Below are 8082 nucleotides of genomic sequence, written 5' to 3'. Positions count from 1 at the left end.
CCTACACAAATCTTTGAGATAGGTATAAGGCCACCTTAAAAGGAGTAAGGCATCCTATTCTCATCTTTCGAGATCGGTCTAAGGCCACCTTAAATGGAGTAAGGCATTTGATTCTCCGCACAAATCTTCGAGATAGGAATAAGACCACCTTAAATCGAGTAAGGCATCATATTCTCATCTTTCTTAATCAATCTGCTTACTCTTTGAGAGCGGTTAAAGGCCATCTTAAATGGAGTAAGCCATTTGATTCTCTTCACAAATCTTTGAGATAGGTGTAAGACCACCTTAAATGGACTAAGGTATCCTATTCTCATCTTTCGAGATCGGTCTAAGGCCATGTTAAATGGATTAAGGCATCTAATTCTCTACAAAAATCTTTGAGATAGGTATAAGACCACCTTAAATGGAGTAAGGCTTCTTATTCTCATCCTTCGAGATCAGTCTAAGGCAACCTTAAATGGAGGAAGGCATCTGATTCTTTATACAAATCTTTGAGATAGGTATAAGACCACTTTAAATTGAGTAAGGCAGTCTATTCTCATCTTTTGAGATTGGTCTAAGGCCACCATAAATAGAGTAAAGCATCTGATTCTGTACACAAATCTTTGAGATAGGCATAAGGCCACCTTAAATTAAGCAGGGCACCCCATTCTCATTTCTCTGCACTTTTGGTGCCTCTTAAGTTGGATGTGAGGCTCTATGCATTCCATCCTAATATGATCTCTTCACATATTTCTGCTTTCCTAAATTAAATTTCCACTAAATCAAAATAAAAATAAAAATTGAAATTAAAATTAAAACATTGAAATCAAATCTTCTATGTGACCATCAATTTCCCTGATGATTATCTCTACAAATTTGTCGTGCAACCCCTCACTTGGGTTAGCAAGCACAAATCACCTTGTGAATTTCAAATTCACTCTTGAAATTGACATCCTGAAGGTACACCCGCTAATCCCTGACGAGAGTTTTGGAGTCTTCAAATTTGATTGAGGATTCCTTTAATACTCCCCAGCAGAAACCTTCTTCAGATTTCTTTTGTTCCGCTCTAAGCAAGTTAGCTTAGGCTATCGTGTTGGTTTGTTGATCTCGTCGGTCAATGCCAATATATGAAGTGTGTTTACCCAAGTACATTACACCTATTAGGGATCCATTTGTTGATCTCACTTTTGGTTGAGGTCTAGTTTCTTCCTTATAAGCCTAGGATCTAGCTATATGATTTTCTTGTTAACTATTCCTAGAAGAATAGTGATGGAACCCTCACCAGTAGAAACTCTAAATTCTTCTTTTCGCATCCTGAAGTTCCACATGTTGGTTTTAACCTCTAAGACTTAGTAGGTGGAGCCAGTAATGAAGAGCTCAGAAGAAGTCCCCATTGGACTGTTTGGCCTTAAGGTTAACCCTGGGTGATGTGGGCTTGGTTAGGTCTACACGCACTTTCACTTGCACTCACAACCTCAATCTTAACCTAATCATGTCTAGCTTGGTCCGTTACTCTATTGGAAATTCTTGGTCTCTTAAACCATTATCCCTATGCTAGAGTTTGACTAAGATCAGGACATGGAGGATCCATAATGGGAGTTCCCTTGGTCTCATGGCTCAAAAAGGTTAATTTTATGATTAAAATTCTCAATTGATCCCAATTTTACTAAATTCCCAATTTTGACCATTCTTGGCCTCAATTTTTCAAATTACCAAATTAACCATAAACCCTAGATTTTCCAAAAATTTCCAAAATTACCCAAATTCTCAAAGTCTCTTCAAAAATCATTTTAAACCATTCAAAATCACTCAAGTTGACCATAATACACCAAAATTTCTAAAATCCCCAAAATTACCAAAATACCCTTTATACCCCAAAAATTCAAAAAATTACCAAAAATCTCCAAAACCACTCCAAATGTACCTAAAATCAATTTGAACCACTCCATTGAGCCCAACGTGACCAAATTAACCCCTTTTGACCAAAATCCCAAAATTGACCCTAAATGACTTAATTCCTCAATCCTGCCCCAATCTCCACCAAATTGACATCAATCACACTCAATTTCAATTATAAATCAAAATTCATCATATTCAATCCCAATTGAGACCAAAACCAAGTCCAATTGAACCAAATCTCAAGCCCAATTCTAACCCCAATTTCAAAACCCTAATTTTGCCCCAAAAATCCAACATTTACTCAAATTAAACTTCATAACCCTTCAATTTTCCTCCCAATAGATATCTAAAACTCTTCATCACAATCTCTTAGACCAATTTGAACTTTTAATTGATTCACACCCAAGTCTAGCCCAAATGCCTCAAAATTGACCATGAGCCAAATTCCACCAAACTGAGCCTGCCAATCAAATCAAAATCACCCAATTCTTTTTCAAAACTTCTCATGACAATTATCCACACCAATTTAAGCAATAAATTGACAAATATCTTAACCCAATCCCAACCTAGACCCAAGTTCAAACCCATACCTCAATTTTGAACTCAAGCTCCAAATTTGACCAAAGCAATTCAATTTGACCAAACCCTGGTAACCACATCCGACACTTGAGCCCTAGAAACCAGGCTACATCCACCTAGCACAAACTAGTTCCGCCATGGACCAAGGATCCCTCAAATCAAAGGATTTCCTTCCTAAATTGGCTAAACCAAGGGAGATATGTCATCAGCCATCGAACCTTTAAGCTAATCGCCATTAAACCATCCCTTGGATCCCCTGAGCTACCTAACTATCAGCTCTGGTCTGGTTGACTGGCCTAGTAGTCAAAAAACATGAAAACCAGAGCCACCCCAAGCCTTTAGCCCAAAATTGGAACTTTCTGAGTTGGCTCACCCCAATTGGCCATTGGCGCCGCTTAGCCTTCCATATAATTAGTTTTTTGCACCCATTAGCCAGCTCTGGTGGCCACCATTCCTCTACCTATTTAAACTCCACCTCCCACAGCCAAAAGGAGAGATCACCAATTTGCTTGGAGAGACACTGTCAAATTGTTCCTAGAGCTTCTCATAGCCCTCCTGAGTTCAACCCCACAGTTCTCAGTCACCCACAACATCTTCCTGAGCTCAATTTTGAGCTCAAAATTCAGGACATTTTTTGTCATTCCCTGAAACTCCACCAATCACCAAATTAACTTGCTCCTCACCTTTCCTAAACCAGACAAAGAGGATCCCCATCAAAGCCCCCCTCTGGTGAGCACCCTAACCTAGTTCAAGACCAAGGCCACACCACTTGTTGGAGGAACTCTTGTCTAGACCTATACTAGAACAAAGAGACACTTGTAAGAGGTTTGTCAGACTCTACTAAAGCTTTTCCAAGCATCCAATTGAGGCCACCCCTCCTGGACACAGGTATACGCCATTTTCCCCAAACCGGGAATTGCCCACCATGCATAAGTACCCGTATAGATAGATTCGTCCGGACCAGATGAAGGTGTAAGAACAAACCTCATTTGATTTCATTGAGTATCAATTGAGATCTTAAGGTTTTAAGTTGGAAGGTTCTCGGGTTAAGACGATGACGAAGAGTTGTTGGATCGCGCGTGTATCGTTTGGATGACTGAGATTGCGCCGAGCAGAGGGATGAAACATAAAACACGGGCTAAGTAGGTGGCTACGTGGACGACAATGTCAAATGGCAGAGCGATGCATGTGAGTTCGGAGCGTTGTAGGATGAGGTGGCGCTGAGTCGGATAAGTAGAAAAAAAATGTATTAAAGGGATTTATTTAATTCACAGACTTAAAAAATGCATAACTTTGTGTAGAAAAATCATAAAAATAAAATAAAAATACCATGTTACTCAGTAAATAGAAAATAATAATGTGGCATATAAATAAAAATTATTTGACATGTCTCTAATTTTTAATTAATTAAATACTCTCTAGACTATTTTAATTCTAAGTAAATAAAAAATAAAGAACTTAGCTTGAAATTTTAGGGGTTACTTCCTCATGTTAATAGGGATGTTCTTCGATTTTTCCAAGGTCACAGAAAATCTCTAGCTTTGTAACACTAATTTTCAAGCCTATGTGCCTTTTTTTGCTTAAAATAATTTTATAAATTAAAATATAAATCAGAAAAATATGGGACTTGTTTTGGTAGGTTTTTTGTGGTTAGAGGACTCTCGAAAAGATATAAATTAATTTTAAATATTAAGTTAATTAAACACTAAAAACTGACTAAAATTAAATTAAAAAAATTATATTAAAAAATTAATAAAAATCATTTCACACTGTAAATAATAATCATTCTAACTCACTGTAAAATTTTGAAACCTATTTGAATTAGTTTGAGCACTAAAGTCTATTTTCTAAGTACAATGGTATTTTTTTGCATTAAAATAATCATAATAAATTAACTATAATGAGGAAAATTATGAAAAAAAATGTTTTTAAGTTCCTTGTAATTAGGGGCACCTAAGAAAAATAAAAATTGTTTTAAAATAAATAGTTCAATTTTTAGCTATATTTTGAATTAAAAATACTTAAAAGATGATTAAAATTTTCAAAAGTAAGAAAAATCCCAAATATGTTTCTAATTGTTCCCTGATTACTTAGCACCCTTTAAAATATTTATTCTAATTTTTCTAATTTAGTTATGTTTTTTTAAATGCCAAAAATGTATTTTTCTTAATTTTCCATTAATATAATTATAATAAATAAAATAATACAAAAATGAAAAGTTTTTTTCTCTAAGTTATCTGGACTTTGGGAGATTTAAGAAAAAATATAAATAGCAAATTTTTTTAATTAAAACATATTTTCTTTTTAATACATATTTTCTATTTTTAAAAATCTATAAATAATTTTAATAATTAAAATATAATTTGAGAAATTATGGAATTTTGTCCAAATTGTTCTCTGACCTAGGTGAACCTCCAATAATTTTCCCATGAACAAAAACTTTACTTTGATTAACCAAATAAATTATTAATATTTAAGATCCTATTTTTGAGTTATAATAATTATATAAATTAAATAAAAACTAGAAAAAACACATTTTCTCCTCTGATATTTTATTGGCCCATGAATGGGCTACCATAAAAATTTCAAAGTTATTTAAGTTATATTTGATAAATTATGAAGTGGAGAGCTCCAGGGGAAAATGGTAATTTTGGACTTTGATGCCTTAATTATAATGTAGGATTAAACAAAGGGTAAATGGGTAATTTTGATCATAATTAACTTTCTTAGATGTTTAAAAGATAATGTTTTAAAAGATAGAAACCAATTTTCCCCCCTTTTCATGATAAGGGTAAAATTATAATTTTATAAATTATTATGACTTGGAAGTCCATTTAATTGGACGATCCTAAGGTAGTGGGCTTAAGAAAGGAAGATAATAATCCATTTATTTTAAGCCCCTAATTGGTGATTAAATGATAGCATGGCCCTTTAATTTATTATATATCTCACTTAAATTTACATTTTGATAATTACAAATTTACCTATGAAATTGTTAAGGGCTTAGTAGTGAACTAGGCCTAATTTGAGATTATTTATTGAGATTTTAAAAAGATAACATAACTAATTATGAACATTTTGAAAATACATCAAGCCCAATTTTAGGGGTGGGTACAAGGTCTTCAATGACTTGAGTTTGCCCTAAGGGTACCCATTCACCCCTAAGGGTACCCATTCGAGTGTGCCCTAAGGGTACCCATTCACATAACTTTTAAATAAGACATTAAGTGACTGTCTAATTACCCCACACTTAGAATAGTTAAAATATCAAGGTTCAGTGAGCGCAGAGTGTATTAATTCATTGAAACTAAATTTAAAGTTTGGGATGATCAATTGAATGATATTACAGGTTCAAATGAACTCGAAAAATTTTAAAGGGTTATAAAGGTTGTTAGGGATCGTTTCCCGAACACTTTTATGACCTTTTGGATATTTTGAAGGATAATTGAACTTATTATCCTTTTTTTTCAAAATCATCTATTAAGACCTTTAGGGACCCACCAAGTTATGACTTAGGTTTTAGTAGCTACACATTCGACTGGTCTTCTAGTTTTCTATTCTTGTAATTTATTTGAATTGCTTACAAAAACTATATGTATAAACCCTTTCAAAGGTATGGTTTGTGTGTTGCTTACAAAAACTATATGTATAAACCTTTCTTTACTTCAAAAACTATATATATATATATATATATGGGTGTGTGTGTTGCAAGTTCTAACGATTCAGCGGGAGCAGCGAGAATATGACAAGTACGCCTTTACAATTTTCTTTACTTTCTGTCATTTCATTTACTATAATTTACTACTGCTTCTACATACCAGGCATGCTTGGTTAATAAAATGAAAAATTTTTCAAAACTAAAAATTCAAACAATTTTCAAAATTAAATTAAACCCTTTCAAAGGTAACCATAAATCCTTTGAATTACAATTTCATAATATGTCCTTGTGAATTTATGAGAGTCCCTCAGATGTGGTAACCCATGGTTGCTAATGAGATCTTCCCAGTTTAAATGAGCTTAACAACTTGTTTGAGCTAAGCAGAATCAAAAGAAAATAGTAATACTGGAATGTGGGAACCATGGGATCCTAACCAGTGTCACTCTAATTAACTTTAACCTACCCCCTAAATAATGATTGAACTGAACTTGTCATTTAAACTATTGGACCTTTAGAATTTAGGGCGGTTACTTTGTCGAGGAGCATGTAGCTAACCACAAGGGCAACATTCAACAACAGTAAGTGGATCTACAACTTTAATTTTTTTTCTTTAGAATTAAACAACAAACCATAAGACTTCGAGGTTGTTTTCCTAGTGCAGCATAAATCCTCACTTTATCTTTAGGCCTTTGCATAACCATGTTATACAATTTAAGTCTAAACTCATTTTACAATTTCGAGGTTGTCGTTCGTTACGACTTAAATTTTCCTAAATTTCATGATATTTGTATGGTTATGTCATGCACATGTAAGCCCTATAAAATAATAATTGGCAGGATGAAAAATTCAATAATTTCCTTCTTAACTTGGAGCTAAACCGTAGAATGCTTGGGAAGTCATTGAGGTTCTCCTCAAGATCTATGACAACCCCTAGTTTCACTTCCTTTGGATTCCAAAATAATGTTCCAAATTTGAGCTTTCTCATTTGGAACTTCTTGGTCCGATCTTTGAAAAGTCCTATCCTTTGGAATTCTTGAAGACAATATTTCTGATCTAAATCGAGAGTTTTCTTTAGTGACCCCAGTTGTTTAAGATGTAATTAACTATATGGGCTTGCCTCTATAGGGAGTTTTAAGAACCCAAGTAATATAAACCCTATCTAATCTTCCAATTTTGATAGGGAAACTTGTCGGCTTATATAAAAAACAGTTCCTAAATCAAACATTTGTCATAATCTCTATAGTTTATCTAATCGAGCCTCACGGATAAATCTTGTATCTATTTCTTGGGATAGATACGTGAATCCCTGATGCAAATGGGTTTAGTGTTTTATTTTTTGCAAATATTTTTTAATATTACAAAATACACACGGCAGATACAATAGTAAATATGAAACTTAATCCCAACAAAAATAACTTTAGTGAAAATAGTTTTATCTTTTAAAAATCTTTAAACTGCCAAACCCTCTAAAAAAATGCAAGCATACGTATCGCTCAAAAATAAAGGGTTATAATGGAGTCCTACATATCGATTTCATTGTGAGGTTGGAAATGCTTATAAGTAAATTCTTAACATTATAATGTAAACTACAATTTTAAACTACAAAAGTGAAGTACTAAATTTGAATATAAAGTAAATGAGTGAATGCAAAATAAAATGAAGTTAAAAGACTAAGTTAATTAAACTAATTGCTAAACTTTTAAAAGTAAAATCTATGAAAGTTTTGGTGACGAAGAGTTCAAAGTTTAAGAAAGAATCCTTCCCCTTTACAATGAGTTTATGGATTATAAATAAACCAAAATCATTTGAAAATATATAAAATTATTTTGTGTCAAATCGGAGCAATCATATTCGTTAGTCTTTTTCGAGTGCATAAAGAACATTGACTAATCCAGAGTTTGGTCCCTAATTTTCTGGTTAGGCTGGGAGCATGTTGGCTGCCCCTCCAGAGCTCCCACTAACTC

The sequence above is a fragment of the Phalaenopsis equestris genome, unplaced genomic scaffold, assembly GCF_001263595.1.
Source record: "Phalaenopsis equestris unplaced genomic scaffold, ASM126359v1 Scaffold233225, whole genome shotgun sequence".
NCBI lineage: Eukaryota > Viridiplantae > Streptophyta > Magnoliopsida > Asparagales > Orchidaceae > Phalaenopsis > Phalaenopsis equestris.
This window is presented reverse-complemented; position numbering follows the sequence as displayed.